This window comes from Leopardus geoffroyi, chromosome X (genome assembly GCF_018350155.1).
Source record: "Leopardus geoffroyi isolate Oge1 chromosome X, O.geoffroyi_Oge1_pat1.0, whole genome shotgun sequence".
Classification (NCBI taxonomy): domain Eukaryota; kingdom Metazoa; phylum Chordata; class Mammalia; order Carnivora; family Felidae; genus Leopardus; species Leopardus geoffroyi.
Window position 1 is genome coordinate 99,286,890 of NC_059343.1, and position 10,754 is coordinate 99,297,643.

A 10,754-nucleotide genomic window follows, 5' to 3' on the forward strand; every position below is an offset into this window, starting at 1 on the left:
CCGAAGTTAGAGCCCGCCAAACTCCCGGGTACCCGGGAACAGGAGCTGGGGCTTGGGGTTGCTGATCGTGCCTGGTGCTCAGATGCACTATGCAAATAAAACCACACGTGCCCCTTGGGAAAGTCCGGTGCCTCCAGAATTTTAGTCATGAAGCTACATCTCGGTGCCTGCACAGTGCATTCAAGGCTGCTCAAAGTGCACAAAGCTCCTGCTTTTTTTTTCTTGCAATTTTTCTTTTTCAAATATTTGTTTCTTTGTCTCATTGTAACCGCCTCTCCTGAAGCATTCCTGCACAGCAGCTATGCCTCTAGCTATAGATTTCTCTGTACAAGCATGCGTGTCCCTCCAGGGTTGGGACCTTTGGGACGCGGGTAATTTCCCGCCGCCATTTCTCCCTTCCTTCAGCCTCTCGGGTTTTCTAGAAAGATCTTCCTGAGCCCTTGCTGAGGGAATAAATGAAGTTTACTTCTTTTGTTTTTAAGTTTATTTATTTTGAGAGAGAGCACAAGCGGGGCGGGAGGGACAGAGGATCTCAAGGGGGCTCTGTGCTGAAGGCAGAGAGCCCGATGGGGGGCTGGACCTCATGAACCCAGAGATCATGAAGTGAGCCAAAGCCAGATGCTTAACCGACTGAGCCACCCAGGCACCCCTAAATAAATTTCGTTTCTTGTTGGTTGTTTTTTTTCTTTTTCTTTTCCTTTTCCTTTTTCATTTATTTATTTTTCTTACGGCAGGGATACATTTTATTGGTCGGAGAGTTGAATTTATGTAGGGTTTTGGTTTCTCCAGGTGAGTACAGAAAAGAGACAAGGGACAAGAGATTTGGGGTATAGCAAGGAATCTGTGATAAAGAATGACTCTACATAGTTTTATATAGTTTGTCAAAACTCAACCAATGGGGGGCGCCTGGGTGGCGTAGTCGGTTAAGCGTCCGACTTCAGCCAGGTCACGATCTCGCGGTCCGTGAGTTCGAGCCCCGTGTCGGGCTCTGGGCGGATGGCTCAGAGCCTGGAGCCTGTTTCCGATTCTGTGTCTCCCTCTCTCGCTGCCCCTCCCCCGTTCATGCTGTGTCTCTCTCTGTCCCAAAAATAAATAAACGTTGAAAAAAAAATTAAAAAAAAAAACTCAACCAATGTAAGTTTGAGATTTGTGCACTCTTTTGTATGTCACTTTTACATCAACAGAGGAAACCTGTAAGCAAATACTGAACTCCACTTAATGGTATGCATGCTTATTTCTTGTCAAATAAAAGGGAGCAGACCAGATTGAGGGCTCTGTGGTTTTCCCCGCCAGAACTGTTTTATTGATGTTCCAAGACTCGTTAAAATATCCTAAATATTGAAAACAGCTTCCCACAATGGGCCTTATGCTCGACAACGTGCTCGATTTATATCCCTCGTTTACCCCACGGCCACTCTCCTCACCCCCATTTGAATTCAGACGCTCCATCATTGCTGTGGGTTCCTAAATGCGTCACGGGCCCTAGTCACCTCACCCGCTGAGCCTCAGGGATAAGGGCCCCTGCCTCATGCCCCTGGAGGATGGGTAAGAAACTAACTAAAAGAGGTTTGCGGACCAATTCGTTTTCAAAGAGGTGGTAAGGGATGCAAGGTGACTGCGTCCTCCTGACGACTTTAACCAGATGTTTCCTCCTCAGGGAGGCCCTTGTTGAATGCCGCAGGCACCTCCCCCGCCTCGGCTGGACACCCTATGCCCAGTTTCGACTCGAGATTAGTTATTGCGGGAGCGACCTACGAGGGCTTTCATTCTGCTCGTGCCGGACTAGCTGCGATTATCCGTGACCGCTGAGGGGGCGCGTTCTCTCGTGTCTCCCGTTCCCACGGAGCCTTCCCGCTGGCTCCATCTCAGTCCCTCCCGTGTCCCGAGACAACTATCGCCCCACCTTGGCATCAGTTGTGGTAGTATTTTCTTCAGTCACTTCACACTTTGCAAACCTTAACAACCCAACGGAGCCTCGTCCTAAGCAAAAATAGCCACGACCGGGGTTCGATGTGCCGGGTTTATGGCCGTGGGCGCTCCGGAGCCAGCCTGCCGGGGTCTGCGTCGCGGCTTGCTCGCCCTGGCTAGCTGGCGCACCTGTTGAGTTGCTGAGTCTCAGTTTCCTCAGGTGTCCTCCTCCGTATAACGAGGACAGCAATAGCCACCACCTCACCAGGGTGCTGCGGGAGTAACTGAGGTGACAGACATGAAGTATTTCTGGTGGCCACACCGCACCGTCTCACATTTCTGATTCCAGCCAATTTTGTGTTTCTTTATTCGCAAGGGTCCGTGAGAGAAGACAGGTGTGGTTGTTCTCTGGCAGTTGACAACGAGGACAGGAAGTTTTCTCGTGACCGTCAGGTCTCCAGGGCTACACGTCATTTGGGGTCTTTGTTCTTTTAACTCTTTTTTTCAGTAATCTCTCCACCCAGCGTGGGGCTCGAGCCCATGGCCCTGAGAGCAAGAGTCACACTCCCCCAACTGAGCCAGCCAGGCGCCCCGCTACATGTCTGTTTGTACCTACCTGGGCTCCAGTCACCAAACCTCGGGGCCTGCTGTGCTTTCCAGGGCCCCGTGGCAGCTAGTGTGGGCAGTGCCTCCAGCGCAGACTCAGCCTTTGTGCCCTGGCTTCTCCCAGTCTGAGCAGAGGGATCAGCCCACAGGAGAGAAAGACGCTGAAAATGGTGGAGCCCCACCCCCGCTAAGTTGCTCTGTGGCCCAGGGAAATCAGCTGACATCCCTGTGCCTCCCGTGCCGCATCTGTACAATGGGGATCACGATGGTCCCCCCTCTCCTGAGCTGAGAAGTGTACGAGGTAACGGAAGTGAGGCCCACAGGACGGGCTCAGACGACTGGAGCTGGTGCTGGAGGTAAGGGGTCAGGGCTGAGGGGGCTCAGGCCGTGCTTGGGCCCTCGCTGTGATCGGAGGTGCCGGACGTGGAGCATAACCCCTGCCCCTGGGTGGATGCGCGAGCCTGTGGAGTGAACGTGGCCGTGCTTGCCCGTGCCGGTGACCTCCCGTGAGTGCTGGCTGCGCACCGGGGCCTGGCCGACGACTCTGGCAGCTGTCCGCGGGGAGGGGAGGAGAGTGGTGCGAGGCATCACTGTTTCTTACTGAGGCAAGGCGACGGAGGCTTGGAGAGGTTGGGTGACCTTCCCAAGGTTATGCAGCTCGGTGGAAGTGGGCAAGGGTCCAAACCTCTGAAGACTGTCCCTGGCAGCCCCCGGTAGAAGCGGAGTTGGCTTTCGGGGAGTAGTGGGGCTTCCCTCACGTCTCAGAGTGAGCCAAAGTTTGGTAAATGCTAAGCGGGCCGTGCGCAGAACTGCAGTCAAAGGGGGGAGGAGAGGGGCGCCTGGGTGGCTCAGTCGGTTAAGCGACGGACTCTTGGTACTGGCTCAGGTCGTGAAGTCGTGGTTGTGAGATCAAGCCCCATGTGGGGCTCCGGCCCAGCGTGGCTCCTGCTTGGGATTCTCTCTCTCCGGCTCCCTGCCCCTACCCGACTCGTGCGTGCGTGCTCTCTAAATAAACAAACGTCCGTGCCAACAAAGACAATAGGAGAGGGTATTACGAGCAACCCCAGGAAGGAAGAAGTAGAAAGCTGATCTCGGGAAACCCAGACACAGCCAGGGTGGCTGTGGAGCGTGACCTCGAGAGGGAGCTAGAGAAGAGTCTGCAGAGAACTCCATATCCAGCAGGGAAATCAAGTTTAAATATTACGTTGGGGTCGAATTCAAGGGCGGTGTTGGGATATGTGCATCTGGGAGGATGGAACCCTGTAAGTTTGGGGCAAGCGAGACTCATGAAAACAGTGTTTTAGGATGGGGTTCTTGGAGGGGAGTCCCAGCTGGCTCTGGGTTCGGCTCACTGCAGTTACTGGGCTAGGGGATCAAGGTGGAGAGCCAGAGTCCCTGCTTGGAGGCCACATCGGTCCACAAGGTGCATGAGGCGTCCCCTGGAATTGGAATGTAAACGTCTGTGTGTGTGGTGGCATTACGGTGATGTGTGCACCTTTCATCAGCTAGAGTGGCGACCGCGCCCCTAACCCCCCCCCCCCTTCCGCCTTCATAAATATTATAGCAGACAACAGGGGGCTGAGGAAAGCGAGCGGGCTCTGGAGTTGGGTGGAGCACACGTGTCTGGTTTCCGGGCACAGCCGTGTTCTTCTGCTTTCACGGTATATTCTCACCTCATGACACTGGCAAGCCTTCCTGTCTCTGTGCCTCCGTTTCCCCAACTGGAAATAGGGCAACTCTTCCTATTACTACCACTGTTTACTAAACTAATGATGGTCAACTCACAGAATTCTTAGGAAGTCGGAATGAAGTTTGGAAAAAAAGTTTCCTTCCCTCGCCTTCCCTCCCTCCCTCTCTCTCTTCCTTCCTCCCTTCACCTGTTCTTCCCTCCCTAGATTCCCCCTCCTTTCTACCTCTCTGCCTTCTTCCCTGCCATCCTCTTCCCTCCTACCTCCTTCTCAGCCTCCTCCCACTCTGTTCCCTATCCATCCCTCACCTCCCTCCATCTTCCCTACTTTGTCCTCCCTCTTCCCACTCCCTCCTTCCCTCCCTGTCTTTTCTCCCTCCTCCTTCCTTCCTTCTCTCCCTCCTCTTCCCTCCCTCTTTCCCTCTCTATTGTGTGTGTGTGCACATGTTCGTGCATGTACCTCATTGCATTTAATTGTCTAAATGTGTCTATGTACTAAAAACAAGCACCAAAGATATAAGCAAGTCATGGAGAGAAAGAAAATACATGAGTTAAAATCACATATAATCTAGAACAAGGCAAATGTCACACGTAAGTAATAACGCAATATATGGAAGTGCAAAGAAGGCAGAATTTACATCAGTACAAATATGAAAACAGTCGGAGGAGGTAGATTTTAAGATGACTCTTGAAGCGTGGGTAGAAGGTCTTCCTGGCTTCCCCCAAATAAATGCTTCTTCCTCAGTAACAAAAGTGACACGTATTGGGCACTCGGCTGGTTCAGTTGGTAGGTCTTGGACTCTTGATCTCAGGGGTGTTAAGTTTGGGCCCCACGTTGGGCATAGAGTTTACTTAAAATCACTAGGTATGGAAAGAGCCAAATGTCCATCGATGTATGAATGGATAAAGAAGATGTGGTATATATATACAATGGAGTATTACTTGGCCATCAAAAAAGAATGAAATCTTGCCATTTGCAACTATGTGGATGGAACTGGAGGGCGTTATGCTAAGCGAAATTAGTCAGCCCAAGACAAATATCATGACTTCACTCATGAGGAATTTAAGATACAAAATAGATGAACATACGGGAAGGGAGGCAAAAATAATATAAAAACAGGGAGGGAGACGAAACATAACAGACTTTTAAATACAGAGAACAAACTGAGGGTTGCTGGAGGGGTTGTGGGAGGGGGGATGAGCTCAATGGGTAAGGGGCACAAAGGAATCTACTCCTGAAATCATTGTTGTACTATATGCTGACTAACTTGGATGTAAATTAAAAAAATAGATACATAAATAATAAATCTTTAGGGGTGCCTGGGTGGCTCAGTTGGTTGAACGCCTGACTCTTGATTTTGGCTCAGGTCTTGATCTCATGGTTGGTGAGATTGAGTACTATGTGAGGCTTGCGCTGAGAGTGGAGCTTGCTTAAGATTCTCTGTCTCCCTGTCCCTCTGCCCCTTCTCCGCTCATGCTCTCTCTCTCAAAATAAATAAATAGACATTTAAAAAATAATGAAATTAAAATAAAATCTTTAAAAAAAGGTAACACATTATTGTGATTTATATGGAAAGTATGAAGACACCAAAAATAAAACTTACTAAACTCGGCGCGCCTGGTGGCTCGGTCGGTCGAGCATCAGGCTTTTGATTTTGGCTCAGGTCATGATCTCGGGGTTTGTGGGATTGAGCCCCACGTCAGGCTCGGTGCTGACAGTATATGGAACCTGGTTGGGATTCTCTCTGTCTCTCCCCACCTCTCTGCCCTTTCCCTGCTCAGTCTCTCTCTCAAAATAAAGAATGAAAAATAGAAAAGCATATTAACCTCAACTATAACGCATAGAGTCTGCGTGCATATGAACACGCGTCCCTGCCGCCAGTTGGAGGGCGCAGCTTAGCGTGATGAGCTCTGCCTTCTGTGTTCAAGTCCCTTGGGGGAGGGGTTTGGCCTCAGTGACGGAATTCGGCGTCACCATGGAGTTCCCTGCACGGCGTTCTCCCTCTTTCACAAAACTGCTACTGTGGGTGAAACACTGGGCGCCGCGGTCCTCGAGAGGCTGGCCCCTCAAGTCTGCTCGGCTGGAGGACACCTCATCGGTGACTTCAATGCAGTCAGGGTCTGGCTGGCCGGGCCGACGGGCAGCAGGGTTGCAGGGTTCAGGGTCGGCCCTGCTTCCGGGGGAATGTGCGGGTTCTCACGTAGCATTCCTGATATCTGACCATCCCGGCGTTGGGTGGCCAGTATTGTCCCTTGTACTCCATTAACGTCAGTACTGGATGTGTCATTTGGACTGTCCATTCTCGTCCCATAGTTAACCCGTCAGCCTCAGACACTAAGAGGGCCGTGGCCGCAAGTGCCCATAGGCAGGGTGGCCAGCCTTGGGCCACGGAGTCAAGCTGCTTGGAGAGATATGCCACCGGGCCATGCCATGACACCTGAGTTAGGACTCTCACTGCAATACCAGTGCACTCATGGACGTACAGAAAGAAAGGCTTAGTTGTGTCTGGGAGCCCCAAACCAGGCACATTAGTGAGGGCTCGCTTTGTTTCCCAAAGACCTTCTTCTGGGCCGATTCCCACATCAGGCGCTCCCGCTCTCCCCGCTTTGTAGCTTCATAGGATGGTTTCACCAGGACTGAATAGCTATGTATCCAGATTCCACAGCAACCTGTGGCCCCGAGATACTCCCGAACCTGGCATCAGGTTGACGGGACCAGGACTGAACAAAAAGCCCACTTCCTCTCTGGCCGAGTTGGCGCTTCCCCTGGGAGAGGTAAAGCCAGATATTTGACTTTCTCTTGACAGATTTGGGTCTTTTTCCTTGAGACCTTGTAGCCGGTTTCCCATAGGAGGGTAAGGAGTTGCCAAGTTCCTTCCACGGAGTCCTCCCGGGACCTTCCGGCCAGCAGTAATCATCTAGATACTGAAGCAGGACACAGCCATGTCGATCTGCTGGGAAGGCTTTTAAGTCAGAAGCTAATGCAGTATGGAAAATGGTTGGGGAGTTTTTGAAGCCCTGAGACAATCCGGTCCAAGTCAACTGGCCCTTGTCACCACCATTTTCAGGATCCTCCCACTGGAAGGAGAAAATAGATTGGCTCTGGAGGGTCAGGCAGTCGGGGAGGTACAGGAATTCATGGATGGCTTCATGGCCGCCTAAACTGTATCCCCGAGGCAGCAGGAAGGGACAGCCTGTCTGATTGTCCGTGGAACCCACAATAGTGGCTTGTCTCTGTGAGAGGGGGCCCACGTGTTGTGTCACCACCAAGTGTTCTGCCCCAGTATCTACCGTGAAGTCAATGGGTCGCCATCTCCCCCCCCCCCCCCCACATTCATTCGGACCATAGGCTCTTGGGGGCCTAACAAAATAGAGCCGGGCTGCCCTAGTCCTCCTCATAGTCCTCCTTGGTGGCTAGCCCCATAAAATCACCTCATGGGGGCCCCATGAGGCCGTGATGTTGGTTGGCACCGGCCCTGGACCACTTGCCCTCTTCCTTTCAGCTTGAGGCCCTGCTGAAAATTACCCAGCTGCGGGGGACACTTATTTTCCCAGTGACCCTCCCGGCAACAGTACACACACTGGTTCCGTCCTAACTTTGGTCCTGGGTAAGACCCCCCCACCCCGGACGTTCCCCTTTTCGGCCCTGGCCTCGCCCCTGCGGGGCACCTTTCCGGGAGGGTTCTGACCACTCCACCGAGGCAGCAGCTAACAAGTCTACCTTTTTCTGCCTTTTTTTGTCACGGTTGACAAACCCCTCAGTTGCCACTTTCAGCAACCGACTGGCATTCATGCTGGTGAAACCCTGCAGCTTTTGCAGCCTGTGCCAGATGTCCCTTTGGGCCTGAGCTATGAAAGCCACACTGACCATCCGCTGGTTAACGGGCGCCTCCGGGTCAAAAGGGATGTAGAGACGAAATGCCTCACATAGTCTCTCACAGGACTGGCTAGGGCTCTCCTCGGGTCCCTGGAGCACTTCTGATGTCTTACTCCTATTTATGGCCTTTCCCCCCTTCCTTCATGCCATTTAGAAGGGCTTCTTGCTACCCTTCAGTCCTTGCGAGCCCTCCATCTACGTTTGAGTCATTTGGGTCCCATTTGGGGTCCTCCCCGGGGAAGTGAGCCTGAGCCTAAGCCTGGGTATCTAGCGTCCCAGCCAGGGCACTCTCCTCTAACCATTTTAGGGCCGCCTGGGTAATTCAGCGACGCTCCTCCATGTGGAAGGGGGTCGGGAGGAGTTGACGGCAGTCCGTCCAGGTAGGTTTATGGGTTTGAGTTACGGACTGCATTAGTTCAATCACAGCCTGGGGCTTCTCTGTATAGGAGGGAGTTTAGGAGGTCCAGAGTGGTAAAGGGTTGGTACACAAAAACACGCTGGCCTCCTCAGATCTGGCCTTCCTGATCATAATAGACGGGTCCCCTAGTTTCCCTCAGTGGCACCTGTAGGGCTCCCCGGTATTGCTACAGGGAGGGACTGTCTCTGCTGGCCTGATTTTCTAGGTGCCTTCCGGGAGGGGTGTATGGGGTTAGGACCGGCGGTCCGGGCGAGCCGGTCACAGCCGGAGAGGCCGGTGGTGCTAGAGGTGGTGAGGACTCGGGACTACGGGCAGCCTCCGGTGGGGTTTCAGCAGCCGGGGTGGCCGGAGGTGCCGGTGGCAGTGAGGGCTACAGAGGGACACATAGCGGTGGGGTTTCCTCAGGCTCTCCCGACAGTATGGGTTTTTCAGTTTCCGGCCAGCATTTGGAGGAAGCCGTGACATGAGCCATCATAACTTTACAGCTCTCTTTGATATGGACTTTCAGCCAAGGTGGCCGGGATAGGACCAGGTCTTGCCAACAGTCAACGTGAGGACATTGGTCGGGGTGGCCTGGATCCCCCTCAACGACCCCGAACACTCGGCCAACCAGTTCCTTATCAAGTGAGCGCTCGGAGGGCCAGCCTACCCCAAACAATGTTCCATCAGTTTCACAGAATGTCTGGAGCTTTCTGGGAGTTAATTTCACACCATAATCTCCTGAATATCCCTTTTTGAATTTTCTCGACAGACACTCCAGGGGAGCTGGTTTACTCTGCTTTCCACCCATTTCCTCCCCCTGATGGACAACTTTCATGCACAAGAGAGGAAAAAGGGGGAAGGGGGGGCTAATTTGGAGAGGACGTACATTGCTTTGTCCGTTTCCCGCCACTCTCCTCTCGGAGATATTTCAGGAGCCCCTCAGCATTGGCAGGTTCCGTATTAATCCCTGACCAGGATCAGATTCCTGAGGAAGCCTGACGCCGTCTTCAGCCATATGAGGTTGCCACGGAACCACGGATCGGGACTCAACACTGGCTTTGGCCCTTGGTCAGGTTTGAACCTTTCCATTGTCTATCACTTTCACACACAGTCACACAGCGACTCCAACCTGCTGCCCAGTGCCCAGCGCCTTAGAGTTGCGGTTTTGTTCCTTTTTCCTTAGGGAACTACTCAGGCAACTCTGGGACTCTGGGGGGTGATCAGGCTCTCCTTCTTCCTCTTAGAGTCAGGTCTACCAAAAGGAACCCCAGGTTCTTACCAGTCTGTTGGGCGGCGCTCCCTGAGCTGGTTCCTGGGCCTTACCGTGTGTGTGTGTGTGTGTGTGTCCTTTGTGCATCCAGGTCCTTGCCCTGGCGAGCTGGGATGGGCTAGTCTCCTATGGATCAAGTGGTCTGCTGGTGGTAGGCGAGGTCGCCTCTCCCGGTACCCCGAGGTTGGTACCCCAGCAACAGGGGGGGGAAGCGGGTGGAAATGCACCGTCTGCGAATCCTAGATGAGCCCTCATGTAATGTAATGGGACTGAGGTTTGTACAGGCAGAGTCGTGACACCAAGGCTTTCCTTTCTAGGAAGGAACTTGATTCATGCCCTCACGGGCTCAGTGGGTTCGTACCTGAAAAGCTGAGCCCCGAGCGCAGCAGGTTGTGGCCTTTTATACAATTTCTACTTCTTTGTCTCCCATACATGGTGACATGCAGACATGCAGTCTGGGTGGTCTATGTTAGAGTTGTGAGGAATGTCACCTGTGCGCACATAGCCTCCCTTGTCTTGAGGTTTTCACCACATTCCTTAGGTGTGACAGTGCCTGGAGCATATTGGTACAGACCTCGTAGTTCTGAAGGTACCTAAAGCAGTGAGAAACTTAGTATTTAAAAAAGAAGGATGGGGAGCCCGAAAGGTCAGTCGGTTGAGCATCTGACTCTTGATTTCGGCTAAGATCATGATCTCAGGGTTGGTGGGTTCGCCCCTCCCCCCCCCAGGCTCTCTGCTGTCAGCACAGAGTCTGCTTTGGATCCTGGGTCTCCGTCTCCCTCTCTCTCTCTGCCCCTCACCCCCCTCCCACAGCGCACTCTCTCTCTCTCTCACTCTTAAAAATAAACATTTATAAATAAATAAACTAAAATAAAAAAGAAGGACAGTGGCCAACACTAGGAAATAAGTTTCGCTTTCAAAATCCTCTGGCGAGAATGGCAATGGGCATGTATGCGCAGGAACATTCTTGAATTTCCCTCACTCCCGGCAAGGCCTGGAGGCCCCG